Genomic DNA, 16,912 nt, shown 5'->3' on the forward strand with positions numbered 1-16,912 from the left:
TGGCTTTAACGAGGGGTCATAGTTTTAAGCTGGTTGGAGGAAAGTATAGAGGGGATGTCAGAGGTGGGTTCTTTACGCAGAGAGTTGTGAGAGCATGGAATGCGTTGCCAGCAGCAGTTGTGGAAGCAACGTAATTGGGGTCATTTAAGAGACTGCTGGACATGCATATGGTCACAGAAATTTGAGGGTGCATACATGAGCATCATTGGTCGGCACAACATTGTGGGCTGAAGAGCCTGTTCTGTGCTGTATTGTTCTATGTTGTATGTCCTATGTTCTATCTGTACTGTGGTGGTGGTTGAGGGATAAACAGAATTTTGGAATGAGTACAAAAAAACTGCAAAATGTTTGAGTGCCTGGAATTGCTAAGCATAACTGAAGTCTTTTTCAGTAAAAGCCACATCAAGGGAACACCTTGATTTAGAAATAGGACAGCAACATTCTAATACCAATTCCCTGGCTCAGTAATGCAGGATTGCGGAAATTGCCTTTGATCATGGGGACAGTTTTGCTGCTAAAGACTTTCCAAGATATTCAAAGTATCCAGCCTGCCATTAGCATCAATTATCTCAACAAAGCAGTTTAGTTACTTTTAACCAACATATTAGACATGTGATGACGTACCTCTGGGGTAGAAACATAGAAACACAGAGAATTCATGAAGGAATAGGCCATTCAGCTCTTCAAGCCTGCACCACCAACTAATAGGATCAGGCTGATCATGCAATTTCAGTATCCCATTCATGTTCTCTCCCCATAACCCTTAGTCCCTTTAACTGTAAGGGCCATGTCCAGTTCCCTCTTGAATGTCTCTAACAAACTGGCCCCAATAGCTTCCTGTGGGAGAGAATTCCATATGTTCACAACTCTCTGAGTGCAGAAATTCTTCCTCATCTCAGTCCTGAATGGCTTACCTCTTATTCTTAGACGTGATCCATTGTTCTGGACTTTCCCAACATCAGGAACATTCTTCTTGCATCTAGCCTGCTCAGTCACATCAGGATTTTATGTTTCTGTGAGAGCCCATCCCCCAGTGAGTACAAGCCCAGTTGATCTAATTTTTCCCCATATGTTAGTCCTTTCATCCCGGGAATCAATCTGGTGAACCTTTGCTGGACTCCAGCAATAGATTGGGAGACCAAATAGGCATGGCCTCACCAAGGCCCAGTATAACTGCAGTAAGACATCCTTATTTCGATATTCAATCCTCTCGCTATGAAGGCTAGAATGCCGTTAGCTTTCCTCACTGCCTGCTGCACCTGTATGCCAATCTTCAGCAACTGTTCCATCATGACACCCAAGTTTCATTGCACATCACCTTTTCCTAAACTGCCACCATTCAGATAATAGCCTGCCTTCTTGATTTTGCCACCAAAGTGGATAGCCTCACATTTATCCACATTATATTGCATTTGCCAGATATTTGCCCACACAGCTAATTTGTCCAAGTCACCCTACAGCCTCTTCATATCCTCCTCACAGCACACACTGCCACCCAGCTTAGTGTCATCTGCAAATTTGGAGATATGGCATTCAGTTCCTTGGTCCAATGAGTTAATGTATATTGTGAACAGCTGAGGTCCCAGAACTGAACCTTATGGTCCCCACTTGCCATTGCCTGCCAGTGGGCCTTGAACACAGACCTCGGGGCCAAGTGGTAGGGACACCACCACTATAAACACAAGACCTTTGCTTGACAAAGGAGTTTAAGCACAGACTCGGAATTGCAGCCATGGTGATTATGGCTTTAATGACCAATTAAATTGGCTCTGAATGTTCATTAAAGGACTGCACACCAATTTACTGCCCCGTCTTCCATTATCATTTTCTACAACTGTCTCTTCCTTTCTTTCCTTCCAATCAACCTGTGCAGAGATGTTATTGCACAACACAGCAGCAGATGGGACATGACTCCAGATCTCCAATAGCTCAGAGTACCATTCACACTACCACACCAACACAAGAAGCTCTGCCTCTCCTGTACTTTTTTTTACTTTTTGTTTCTATTTCCAGAGGTGCTCTTACCCACAAATGAACATTTTTTTTTCAATCACCACCCATGGTATTATTTTCACCTATTATTTATTAATAGCCACTGCCAGTGAACCACTTATCTTTCTGATTGAATATTTCACATACGAGGTCCATTAAGGGCCATGCAAACCATCAAAGGTAGGAAGAGGAGCAGTGAGCTACATCAAAATTCCATTTGACAGGGAAATAAAGCACTGTATCCCCTGTGGTGCCCACCTCTCTCTAAAGGCATTGAGTGCATTGGTGGACACATTGCGCTCCCTCTCTAATAATACCCAGGCATGAACAAAACTGTGAAAGACAGGCAGACTGTTAGCAGGCATGATTCCTCCCATGGCCTGCTGCCTGGACATGTTTGTAACCAGCTTGGCCAGGCCCAGGAGCAGACCCATGTGGAGATATTCCGACTTATCCTTATCTCTCTGAATACCTAAAGAGCAGGAGCACCTATTTTTGTGTTTTCTTTCATAACATCACTACCTGTTTTTTCTTCTATATCCAGCAGTACACAACTGAACAGCTTTCACACCCCCAAATTGCCATGACATTTTGCTTCTGTTTGTAACTAACAACTGCACCAGTGCCCGTTGTGGGCAATGCGAACCATCAAAAGTGAAGGCGGGGGATGTAGGGAGAGCAGGAAGGGGCTAAATCAAAATGGAGTCAGAGGGGAAGATAAAGCACTCTATCCCCCTTCCCTCCCCAGGTGCCCACCTCCCTCTAAAGGCATCAAGGCTATTGATAGACACCACATTTTTTCTCTCAGCCTGGCCAGGCTGTTCCATTATCAATCTCTTCTAACAGCAATCAGCTGATCAGATCAATGAAATAATTGGGTAGACTTTTGAGAGGGCTCTTGTGTTGCAGTGGCAGTGTCTCTACCTCTGGGCCAGGAGGACTGGCTTCAAGTCCCACCTACTCCAGCTGAATAACATCTCTGAACAGGCCGATTAGAAAATATCAAGCAAACTTTGAGCATTCAAGTCTTAGCTCATTGCTTCGTCAGCATCACTTTCAAAATTCACAATATATCCTTCAGACTTATGTACCACCTCGAAGGTCAAGGGCAGCAAATTCATGGGGACATCACTATCTGCATCATCCCCTCTAAGGTGTATGCCTTTCTGACTTGGGAATGCATCGCTACTCCTTCACTGTTGCAGGGTGTACATTTTGAACACCCCCACCTCCCCAATAGCACTATATCTCGAACACATGGACTGCAGTGATTCAGCAAGGCAGCTCCCCACCACCATCTCCAGAGCAATTAGGAATGAGTGACCAGTGCTGGGGCCTAGCTAGCAATACCCTGTGCAATAATAAAACCAAAATGTTTATTATTCACACACCACCAGAGAGCAATTGGCTAATTGTATTTGAAGAGGACGTTGTTAGATTTTCTGGGACACTTTGTCATGACCGCTGCAACAGTCTGTTAAAATTTATTTGTTCTGAGGAAGGGTCACCGGACCCAAAATGTCAACTCTGTTTTCTCCTCCAAAGATGCTGCCAGACCTGCTGAGTTTTGCCAGCAACTTTGTTTTTGTTCCTGATTTACAGCACCGGCAGTTTTTTTGGTTTTGATTAACATTTAGTCTGAGGGTTTCACTCAATGACAGTGCGTGCTCTGCTGTATCTTATTAGAGGTTGTGTAGGAGGAGAAGGGAGAGCCCTGGTCACTGAGATTGTGCTACAGGTTCCCATTGTTGTACAGAAGGAGGATAGCACTCACTACTGTTGGGCATGAATCCGGCTTTCCCAGCCACTATCTACATGGAGGACATTATCAGTTGGAAACTGTGCCCTCCTTCTTACCCATGTGAGGCATGAGCAACTCACAATGACATGACTGGCAAGGCAGTGCCAAGCTAGGTGGGCAGGGACTCTGAACAAGAGCAGTTCCCCCACCCCGGCAGCAGGAGCAATGTTGTTAAGGCAGATGCTCAGAGATGAAAAGCTGAGGTTATGCCAACCAGTGCCACCCTCCTAAAACCTTCTGCCCACATAACTGAAGTCTAGGAGTTAGAAATGGTTTGGGTAACACGGGAAAGGTAGGAACAGAGAGTGCAAATAGGGGCCATAGGCCACACCCCCAGCGTCACTCAATAATTGACAGTACAGAGTGGGTTGAACCAGCCATCTTGAACCTAATCACAAATGGCAGACAGGGTGACTATTCTGGAGGGGAGAAGGGTAATGGACAAATTGTGGTGGGACAAAGTAGGTGGGAATGACCAGCCAAATCAGTAGATGCAATCAAAGCAGCGATCATAACTCCTGCTCAGAATGGATAAGAGATCAGTTTATATGATTCTGTGCAAATACACCTAATGACCATTACCCAGGCCCCTTGCGGGTGGAGAAATACTTGTCTCCTCTCAGCTGGCCAATCACAATGCTTTATTGATGATGTTCTCTTGTCCCTCTTGCATACTCTTTATCCATTCCATGTTGCTGCTGTGTTGAAGTCAAACTTCAGGTCCTACGTGATATTATCCAGTCCCAACATTCCAAACTGGGATAAGCTGTTACCAATCTCAAGTACTCACCTTATTCTGAAATATTAACATTTCTAGGGCCCAACATGCCACTTTGTGACATTTAGATTAGTTTGGTTTGGAATTATTATCAGCATGGACTGGTTGGACTGTGATGTGTAAGACTATCTTGTTTACTACTTCTCTTCTCAGGGGCATATCCTGGTCCATGACCTTTGATCTTTCACCTAAGGTCACTTGACAATAGGAAAAGATCCCAGAGGGTAGACTATTCCTAACTTCAGGCTTGAGAGCAAAGAGAGGGTGTGAACAAGGCAGAAGCAAGTGGGGTAATATCAGTATATAAAGGAAAACATTTGTTTTCCCTTCAGTGGTAAAGAAGACAACAGATAAAACTATGGGAGTTATATGGTGGAGCAGAGTGTGTCTCAGCTCCTGTTTCCTTGTCACCGCCATTCAAGCTGCTCTTTTAGAAACACGGTTCCACTCCTATCCAGACACACAGGCTGGAACTAATAGGATTGGCACAGACTCATTAAGTTCTTTTTACCCAGACTGGTTGTCCTTTCACAACACGTACAGGCATTTTTCCCAACATTTATCATGGATTAAGGAAGCCATGAGCTAATGTTTCTGCAGAAGCCTCAGTGAGGAATGCCTACAGGACAGACAGACAGAGGAGGGGGTGGAGTGACTGGGGTAATAGCGGGGAGCGGATCCAGAAAGTGTATTCACACAGAATAATATAAAACCTCTTCTCATTCACTCTGAGCAGGAGCCACGATTGCTGTTTTGATCCCTAATTTAATGGACAGCTTCCTCTATTCTTTCCCATCACAATCTCTCTGCACCCCGTCTCCCCTCCAAAATAACCCATACGTGACTACGTTCAGATGGGCCACGTAAAGTCCCTCTGTGATCTGCTCAAATCATGTTCTGCTCAATATGAATATTTGTATCTTTACACCAGGGTAGGATTCACAAGGAGACGGGAGAGCGTGGTTGATTCTGTGTTCATCTGTTGGCACACTATCCTCAGAGACGGGTGATGATAGTGGAAGTATTCACGGGCTGAATATCGGGTGCCTTCTCTGGCCTTAACCATCTGTAGACCAGCTAATGGAAAAACAGAATAATTACAACACAGATGGAGACCATTCGGCCCATAATGTCTGTGCCAACTCTCCAAAGGAATGATGTACTTGGTGCCACTGGTGAATGTCTCTGTATAGCCCTTCATGGTTTTCTGCCTCAGATAATAATCAAATTCCCTCTTCTGAAACCTTTGGCTGAACATGCTTCCGCCACATCCTAAATACTTGTATCAGAGATAATGGGAACTGCAGATGCTGGAGATTCCAAGATAATAAAATGTGAGGCTGGATGAACACAGCAGGCCAAGCAGCATCTCCTGAGATGCTGCTCACATTTGATGAGATCCAGCCTCACATTTTATTATCCTAAATACTTGTGGTGTGTTTCTTTGTAAATTCATTTGCAGCAATAATTTCCATCCCTAATTACCTAGAGAGGAGCCAAGAGTCAACCACACATAGAGAATCATAAAATCCTTACAGTGTGGAAGCAGACCATTCAGCCCATGAAGTCTACACTGACAGTCTGAAGAGCGTGCCAGCTAGGCCCATTCCCCCTGACCTTATCCCTGTAACCCTACATTTCCCTACCTAAGCTGCACATCCTGGACGCTATGGGGCAATTTAGCATGGCCAATCCACCTAACCTGCACATCTTTGTGCTGTGGCAGGAGACCAGAGTACCCAAAGGAAACCCATGCAGACACTGGGGGAACGTACAAACTCCACACAGACCGTCGCCCAAAGGTGGAATAGAACCTGGGTCCCTGGCACTGTGAGGCAGCGGTGCTAACCACTGAACCACCATGCCACCCATTGCTGTATACCTAGAGTCATATTTAGGCCAGATTTCTTTCCCTAAAGGATATTCGTCAACTAGATATATATTTACGAGAATTGACATGGTGTATAGGATGGGCCAAAGGGCTAAAAGTTAATAATGATATTGACAGCTGCGCGAGAAAATAGATTGTATGGGATGGGCAGAAGGGCTAAACCGGTTGATGATACTCCGCAAGCTGTAGAACTATGGATGAGTCCTGTGAACATTCCATTATGGGCCGAAGACAACACCTGCAGCTTTTTTTTTCCTGTAGCTGTGTTTTGTGTACCAGCCAGCAGTTTTGTTTTTCTGTATCAACTTTCTTTCTGCTGGCTGTTTGCTACACTGTATAAGAGAGAGAGAGTTTTGTTCCAAGTTGCTGGACTTCATCTCTGACCTGGATCATGAATGGTGCCAGGAAAAGTCTCAGCCTCCAGACCAGCCATCAATCAAGGGGTCCCCGACGGGCAGAAGGGCATGAGGCATATTGCTTCTTTCCTCTCATTTTCATTCTTTTTATTTATTTAATAGATTGTTCCTTCCTTTTTTTCATCTTTTATTATTACTCAATAAATGTTCATATTAAGCAAATTGCTGTTGTCTAGCCTTCTCTTAATTACATTAAACTAATTCAAAAAGAACAATTTGGACGCGTTCTATGATCCAAGACACGTGGTCAGCATTAGGCTACCTTTTTATTCCAAGGTATTATTGAATTCAAAATTCTCATTCTACCATGGTGAGATTCTAACCTGTGTTGTCAGAGTATTAACTTGGAGCTGTGGATTGCCAGTCCATTGTCACCACCTCATGTTGCAATTTTTTTTTGCCATTTGCCTTAAAAACGATTGGTTAAATTCGATTGGAATCTCCCAGAGGGGAAAAAGTTCCCAAAATGAGGCCACTTTTGCATGACAATGGAACCCACGGCATTTATAGACATTTTTTTTTAATTTCTTATTTTTTTAAAAGGAGAAATGTGAAATATATTAAAAGAAATGTTTAAATTCAGTTTAAATTCTGGTAAAGGCCTTGTGAAGAAAACGGAATGCCACATGTAAATTTATTATCAAAGAATCTTCAAACACATAAAGACTTAACAACAGGGAGAAACGTATCAGGAAGAAATAAAGATGGTTACAGAGATAATGGGAACTGCCGATGCTGGAGAATCTGAGATAACAAGGTGTGTAGAGCTGGGTGAACACAGCAGGCCAAGCAGCATGAGAGGAGCAGGAGAACTGACGTTTCAGGTTGAGACCCTTCTTCAGAAAAAGAAGTATCTCGACCAGAAATGTCAGCTTTCCTGCTCCTCTGATGCTGCTTGGCCTGCTGTGCTCATCCAGCTGTACACCACTTTATCATAAATAAAGATGGGCTGACAATCACTCCCTTATCAGCAGCAAGCCACTCCAGGAAAACACAAGAACAGGGGTTAAAAAGCCAGTTACAACTCCACTGAAGGAAGTTAGTGGAGCTGAAGATTTTCATGCACACCAGGGCTGGATACAAGCATTACCTGCCATGAATGTCACAATCAAAGAACTAGCCCCTCTTACCTCTGTGTTATAGTAAAGACCTATCTCACTCCAGGTGCTGCAAACCAGTTCCAAACAAAAGGTGGTAGACAAACAGGAGGCTGGAAGAACGCAGCAGGCCAGGCAGCATCTAGAGGAAAGGAGCAGGCAACTTTTCAGGGCTGGATGTGGGGTTCGGGGGAGCTACAGATAAAAGTGGGGGGGCAAGTGGTGGAGGCGGAATGGTGGTGATAGGTGGACACTGGTGGTAGATACGACCTGGTTGGTTGCATCTGAGTGGCGGCTGGAAGGGAGGGTCAGAATGTGGAATGGAAGGGAGTTAGTGGGGCTGAAGGAGGGGCCAGGGTTGGGTGGGAAGGGTATTTGAAATTGGAGATCTCAATGTTGTGTCCTCCTGGTTGTAGGGTGCCCGGACAGAAGATATAGGTGCTGTTCTTCAAGTTTGCATTTTGCGTCACTGCAACTGAGGACAGACATGTCGGAGGGGGAGTGGGATGGGGAGCTGAAATGGTCAGTGACGGGGAGGTTAGGTTGGCTGTTACAGGCTAGGCAAAGATGCTTGGTGAAATGATGACCTAGTCTATGTTTGGTCTCACCGAAATAGAGAAGACCACATCGGGAGCACCGGACACAATAGACTAAGTCGGAGGCGATGCAGATAAAGCTCTGTCTCACCTGGAAACACAGTTAGGGGCCCTGAGTTGAGGTGGAGGAGGTAATGACTGGGCAGGTGTTGCATCTTTTATGGTTACAGGGGAAGGTATGGGGGGAGATGGAGTGTTTGGTGGAGAATGTGGCACAAACTAAGGCATGGCAAAGCCACCAATTGGATTCATCCCTCCCACTGACCAATCAGGTCGTACCTACTACCAGAGTCCACCTATCACCACCATTCCACCTCCACCCTACCTCCCCCAACTTTATCTACAGCTCCCCCTACCTCCACATCCAGTCCTGAAGAAGGGTCATACCCAAAACATTGCCTGCTCCTTTCCTCCAGATGCTGCCTGGCCTGCTGTGCTCTTCCAGCCTCCTGTTTGTCTGCTTTAGATTCCAGCATCTGCTGTTTTTTTTTGTTTCTAACAAAAAAAGTGAATCAGGACAAAGGAATTTCAATCAACAAACCAAGAATCTCAATGTCACGTTACTGGTAATCTTCACTGTAACAGTTGCATCTCTTCATCAATAATTCAGAACAAATCATTGCTCAGACATTTGAGTTATAGGAGTTGGGACATTATGTTGAGGTTTTACAGGTTGTTGGTGAAGCCTCTTCTGGAGTATTGTTTCCAGTTCTGGTCTCCCTGTTATAGGAAAGATATTATTCAATTGGAGAGGGTTCAGAAAAGATTTACCAGGATGTTGCCAGGAATAGAGGGATGGACAGTCTGGGACATTTTTCACTGGAGTATAGGAGGTTGAGGGATGACCTTATAGATTTTTATAAAATCATGAGGAGTAGAGATAAGGTGAATGACAGGGGTCTTTTCCCTATGGTGGGAGTTTCAAGACTAGAGGGCATGTTTTTAAGGTCAGAGGAGAAATATTTAGAAAAGACAATGCGGGGCCAATTTTAGGTACAGAGTGGTTCATATGTGGAATGAACTTCCAGAAGTAGTGATGGATGTAGGTACAGTTATAAGTTTTAAACGACATTTAGACAAGTATATGAATAACAAATGTTTGGATGGGCCAATCATAGCCTGGTGGAACTACTTTAGTTTGTGATTATGGTCAGCATGGACTGGTTGGAATGAAGGGTCAGTTTCCATGTTGTAATGCTGTATGATTCTAATACTGATCTGTAGACCTTTTTAAAGTAACTTCTATCTTTATGGATCACCTCATTTCTGATCTGCGTATGTTTTACTAATTCTTCTCTTGTGTAGTAATCATAATCTTGCTTTTTGTTAGCTCAAGAAAGCCTGGTTAAATTGGGTCCTTTTAAAACGTAAGTTCATTCGTGTCTAATAGTAGGGCATCCAGGAGGGAAGAAACTCATTTTAAAGAGTTGGGAGGGTCTTCACAACCAAATCAGATGCTGGGGAGGCAATGGCCTGGCAGTAATATCACAATACCATTAATTCAGAGACCCAGGTAACATTGTGATGGCTTCAAATCCTGCCATGGGAGATGGTGGAATTTGAACTCAATAAAAATCTGGAATTAAACTGTGCATCTGGACTTGTCAATTGTAAACACACATCTGGTTCTTTAGAGAAGGAAACCGCTTTCATAATGTGGTCTGGTCTATATGTAACTCCAGACCCAGAGTGATGTGGGTGACTCTTAAGTGCCCTGTGGGCCATTAGGGGTGGCCAATAAATGCTGATCTAACCAGTAATGCCCATATGCCAACAGCAAATATAAAAAAAAGTTGAAAGGGCCCAACAGACTGGCCAGTTATTACCACACAAAATATGACCCCTCGCCCCTCCCCCCCCACACCGGTGTCAAATACCTCATTTAACATAGACCAGGAGTGATCAGTTCTGCTTTTGCTCCATAAACTCAGTATTAGACAGCTGAAGACGCAGCAAGTCATGAATCTCTAGCTTCAAAGGACCGTCATTGATACGCATAACTGTAGAAACAATTTTCATTCCTATTTATCAATGCATCACACTATTATAGAATCCTTCAAATTCCACTGTATGAATGAGTACGTATATTTTACATTGGCCACCTATTTTGGGCTATTCCAAGCCCCTGGCTTCATGCTAATCACACAGCGGAGAACCCACCCTGATCCATGTGTGTTAGTTTCTGGTAAATCACCAAATAGTGGGACAGTCAGAGGGAAGAATTAGGCATCTATTTCCCATGAGGGCTGCAATTAGAAAAGCTCCTAAATAAATCTAAATCAAAAAGCAATTTCAGAGTAAAACATTGGGGAGGCCTCAGCAATGTGTGGTAGAATAATGAAGTGGTCAGCAGGGGTTTTCAATCTGTTGGAATGGAACCTCAGGTCATTGAGGCCAATTTCATACTGATAAGATCATTATCATTCCAGGTTCAAGAACAAAACCTGTTGGAGATGATATTTACAGCAAGGAGTGAGATAGATTACAAACCCATTTAAACATACATGTTTATTTCTAAAATGATAGATCTCCAAATAGATTACATATTTGAACAGAAGTCTAAATATGTTAATTTAAGAGGAGACAAGTTAAAATGGGCAAGATCAGAGCCAAGATAACAAAGTGTGGAGCTGGATGAACACAGCAGGCCAAGCAGCACCTTAGGAGCAGAAAAGCTGATGTTTCTGTCCTAGATCTTGTCTGCCTGTTACAGAACCCATTGTGATTTTAATTCTAATGAAATTGTTGGACGAGCTTTAATAGGTGCATGATCCACACTGCTAGGTCCTCATGGGTGACAAAGATAAAGCATTCATCACAGTCATTTCCTCATGCCAACTCTAGTAAGACCTACCACAATGGTGAGCTTTTCATTCAACTGCTCCTAAGATGTTGCTTGGCCTGCTGTGTTCATCCAGCTCCATACTCTGTTATCTTAGATTCTTCAGCATCTGCAGTTCCTACTATCTCTAAGATCAGAGCCAATATTGTTAGTACAAGCTGTTTTCCTACTATATTGGGCCTGTATCAACTCTAGAACATCACAGCATATCATTGCCATGCAGCTGAAAGAAAATTTGCCATTAAAGTGCCAGTGGTCTTTGCCATTTGTGTCCTAATGTAATGGAGTAGATTGTCTGCCCATTATAGAACCCATTGTGATTTTAAATCTAATGAAATTGCTGGACGAGCTTTAACAGATGTATGATTCACACTGCCAGGTCCTCATGAGTGGCAAAGATAAAGAATTCACCACAGTTACTCCCTCATGCCAACTCTAGTAAAACCTTCCACCATGGTGAGCCTTTCATTTAGCTTCAGAAGAGGTTTTTCAGGTTTATTTAAATAACATACTAGCAAAAGAACAAAGAACAAGAAATCAAGATAAAGGACTAATTGAACATGGGCATAAGGTTAACAAATACAGAGGGTAGAATCTTGTAGAGGGTTGGATGACGTGGCCTATAGCAGGTTCGTGGCAGAATAAGAGAAGTATGGAGAAACACATCTCAATGCCGAGAGCATCTTTTACGCTTTTGCAGAGCAGCGAGACAAGATTCTCACCTGCCAGCAGCTAGTTGTCAATAAGGGAGGTTACAGCTCATTGCACAGTTTACTAATTTTAAGCCTCCCATCTCACCAAACACATCAAACAAGCAAGACATCAGGAATTCTCGGCATGGGAGTCAGAATGGAGACTAAGAGGATGGCCCTAGACAAAATCATGGAGGTCTGTGGTGCTCTGGTATTCAAAAAACTCAGATGGAATGCAACAGAAATGAAGGAGCGGATCAGAATACAGCACAGAATTGTCCCGGGGATATACAGAATTGTGGGTAGCTCACAATGAAACTTGCTTGTCCTGAATGAGCAAAACAGTACCTGTTTTATAAAATTAGCGGAGATTCTGGGTCAAGTGTGTATAATGTCTGTAATGCGCATGTAATTCTCCCTCACTGAGTATCAATCCTTTAAATACTGAATATCAGTCCAATTAGGATGCCATGGTGGCTCAGTGATTCGCACTGCTGCCTCACAGCGCCACGGACCCGGTTTTGATCGCACCATCAGGTGACTGTCTGTGTGGAGTTTGTACACTTTTCCTGTGTCTGCATGAGTTTCCTCCGGGTGCTCCGGTTTCCTCCCACAGTCCAAAGCTGTGTTTCTTAGGCAGATGGGTAAACTGCCCATAGTGTCCACCGATGCCCAGACTGGGGCGATTAGCCATGACAAATTCAGAGATTAGGTGGGTCTGGGTGGGATATTCTTTGGAGAATTGATGCAGACTTGATGGGTTAAATGGACTGTTTCCACGTTGTAGGGATTCTCTGATTCTCACTGAGTACTGATTTCCCTCCCTCACTGAGTTTGAATTCTTAATTGGTCATTGCACATGTTGAATACTGAACATCCACTCACGTTGTGCTAATCTGTCCTTTGCTCAGAATTTATCTTCCGGAAGCTGTTGGGAAGAATGTGGAGCAGAACTGTGGATACATTATTGCAAGGTGAAATAGAATGGCAAAGGAGACTCGTTCAGGATCTGGCAGTTTCATGGAAATGCCAGAGGGCATTAATAAGAGCCAACACCTTCAACGCATCACAAAAAGAATTTCAGCTTCATCAAAAATATTGTGATAACATTAACCAACAAGGGGTGCCAGCATCTTTTTAAATCATTTATCGCTAATCTCAAAGGCAAAAAGTGAAGCAGACTCCAATGTGGTAAACTGTGCACTAACTCTGCCACCTGGTGGAAGCAAATTGGTAGGCGGAAGAAGGACGAAATGTGATGGTTAGAAAATAAGATTCCAAGATATGCAGGGAAGTGTTCAGAGGAGCGTGGGAAAATACAATGATGTCAGCATTGGAGTCTAGTTCACTTTTTCCCTTTGTGATTGGCGATAATTGATTTAAAAAGATGCTGGCAACTGTTGTTGGTTAATATATTCATAATATTTTCGACAAAACTGAAATTCTTTTTGCGATGCGTTGAAGGTATAGGCTCTGTCAAATTTACTGTAGGACCTATTGTTAGATATTTCTTCTGAAAGCTTGAGGAGGCTGCAGCTCTTTGCTCTAAAAAGCTGGAGATCTTCAAGACTATCAAAGGTAGACTTTGAGAAGCCTTTTCTGTTTGCAGGGGGATCCAGAATTAGAGAAGTATCAATATTATATGATCCATAATAAATCTTATGGGAATTCAGACAAAATCTTGTCAGCCAGAGAATGGTTTGAACAATTGTTACATTATCATAAAGCACAAAAGAAGCCTTTCAGCCCATCATAACTTCGCTGACAAGTTGATGTTACATTATCGTAAAGCACAAAAGAAGCCTTTCAGCCCATCATAACTTCGCTGACAAGTTGATGTTCGATTATAACTAGTCCTGCTCTCCTGGTCTTTGCCATAGTCCTATCACTTACTCATCCAATTCTCTTTGAATATTACTAGCTGCTTTCACAACAAGACTCTCAGAGAGAGGAGCAGAATTTAGCCATTCAGCCCATCAAGTCTACCCCACCATTCAATTATGGCTGATATATTTTTAACTCCACTCTACTGCCTTCTGCCCATAACCCTTGATCCCTTTATTAACTGAGAACATACCTATCTAAATCTTAATGACACTCAATGACTTTCCCTCCGCAGCCATCTGTAGCAATGAGTTCAACAGGTTCACCTCCATCTGGCTGAAGAAGTTCCTCCTCATCTGGATTATAAGGAGTTATCCCTTCACTCTCAGGCTCTGCCTTCAAGGCCTGGTGTCTTCTCTTTGTTCACTCTATCCAGGTCTCTCAGTATTCTGTAAGTTTCAATCTGACTACCCTCACCCTTCTAAGCTCCACTGACACAGAGTCTGCAACCACTCCTCATATGTCAAGCCGTTTATCTCTGGGATCATTCTTGTGAACTTCCTCTGGAACATTTTCCATAGCCAGCACATTCATCCTTCGAAATCAGACCCAAAACTACTCACAATACTACAAATGCGATCTGACCAAAGCGTTATACAGCCTTTGTACTTCAGATTTCCAAAGCCATTCCCCAACTGACAAAATAGTCTACACCTCTATTCGTCTCACCAAAGGGTATAACCTTCCACTTAAATTGATTTTCATTGCTTCTGCTTTGCCCACTCTCCCAGTCTGACTAAATCTTTACTGCAGCCTCGCCACTTCCTCAACACTACCTGTCACTTCACCTATCTCTGTATAATCTGAAAACTTAGCAATAATGCTGTCAATTCCTTCATCCAGATTGTTAATGTATAACATGAATAGTTATGGTCCTAACATAGATCCCTGCAGAACTCCATGAGTTCACCAGCTGCCATCCTGAAAAAGACCCCTTTATCCCTACTCTCTGCCTTCTGAAAGCCAGCCAATCCTCTATCCATGCCAGTACCTTGCCCCTAACATCATGGACTCATCTTATTAAGCAGCCTAGATAACAAAGTGTGAGGCTGGATGAACACAGCAGGCCAAGCAGCATCTCAGGACCACAAAAGCTGACGTTTCAGGCCTAGACCCTTCATCAGAGAGCTCTCAACGGCAGTTGGACTCCTGTGCAGCATTTTGTTAAAGGCCTTCTAGATCACATCCACTGGTTCTCCTTCATCTAACATCATTGAATAAATTTAAGACTACAATTAGACAAAATCTTGACCTCATAATGTTGAACAAGTAATGCATTTAATGTAATAAAAGACACCAAGGTACTTTGCAGGAGCATTATAAATCAAAATTAGATACCAGAAGACAAAAGACAATATTAGCTTGGGTAGATATGACCAAAAGCTTGGTCAACAAGATAAATTTTAAGGAGGGTCTTGAGAGAGAAAGGAGAGATAGATAGATGGACAAGTTCAGAGATGGAATTCAAGAGCTTACAGCCTAGGTAGCTGAAAACTCAACCACCATCTATGGTGCAACACAAATCGAAGACATTCAAGAACCTACAGTTGAAAGAATACAGAGATCTCAGAGAAGGATCCAGTTCTGGTCAGCCAGTTAAAGGAGTGATATTATTGAGATGGAGAGGGTTCAGAAGAGATTTACCAGGGTGTTGACAGGTATGGAAGGTTTGAGTTATAAAGAAAGGCTGGATAGAACATAGAACATAGAACAGTACAGCACAGAACAGGCCCTTCAGCCCACAATGTTGTGCCGACCATTGATCCTCATGTATGCACCCTCAAATTTCTGTGACCGTATGCATGTCCAGCAGTCTCTTAAATGACCCCAGTGACCTTGCTTCCACAACTGCTGCTGGCAACGCATTCCATGCTCTCACAACTCTCTGTGTAAAGAACCCGCCTCTGACATCCCCTCTATACTTTCCTCCAACCAGCTTAAAACTATGACCCCTCGTGCTAGCCATTTCTGCCCTGGGAAATAGTCTCTGGCTATCAACTCTATCTATGCCTCTCATTATCTTGTATACCTCAATTAGGTCCCCTCTACTCCTCCTTTTCTCCAATGAAAAGAGACCGAGCTCAGTCAACCTCTCTTCATAAGATAAGCCCTCCAGTCCAGGCAGCATCCTGGTAAACCTCCTCTGAACCCTCTCCAAAGCATCCACATCTTTCCTTTAATACGGCGACCAGAACTGGACGCAGTATTCCAAGTGCGGTCTAACCAAAGTTTTATAGAGCTGCAACAAGATCTCACGACTAAATTCTCTCAGGGCCAGCTCTTAAGACTGCCAGGATGTCTGACACTCTTCGATAGGTTGGGACTTTTCTCACTAGAGCGTCGGAGGTTGAGAGGCGATCTTATGGAGGTTTATAAGATTATCAGGGGCATAGATAGAGTTAATGGTAGATGTGGGATTTGAAGACAAAGGGATACATTTGTAAGGTGAGAGGAGAAAGATTTAAGAAAGACATGAGGGGCAAAAGTTTTTACACAGAGGGTGGTTCATATGTGGAATGAATTTCTCAGGAACTGGTGGCTGCAGGTACAATTACAATGCGTAAAAGATATTTGATAAGTACACGAATAGGAAAAGTTTGGAGGGATTAGGGCTAGGAGCAGGCAGGTGGGACCAGTTTAGTTTGGGATTATGTTCAGCTGTGGACTTGTTGGACCAAATTGTCTGTTTCTGTGCTCTATGAGGTTACAGACTTGCTCGCCAAGCCAGTGTGTTTGATGCAGATGTTTCGTCCCCCTGCTGGGTAACATTGTCAGCGTGCCTCCTGTGAAGCATTGTGTTCTGTCCCACTTGTTATTTATATGCCTTGGTTTGCTGGGGTGGTTGGTATAACTTCTGGTTCTGTTCTCAGTGGTTTGTACACAGGGTCTAATTCAATGTGTTTGTTGACAGAGTTCTGGTCGG

Source organism: Stegostoma tigrinum, chromosome 32 (assembly GCF_030684315.1).
Source record: "Stegostoma tigrinum isolate sSteTig4 chromosome 32, sSteTig4.hap1, whole genome shotgun sequence".
NCBI lineage: Eukaryota > Metazoa > Chordata > Chondrichthyes > Orectolobiformes > Stegostomatidae > Stegostoma > Stegostoma tigrinum.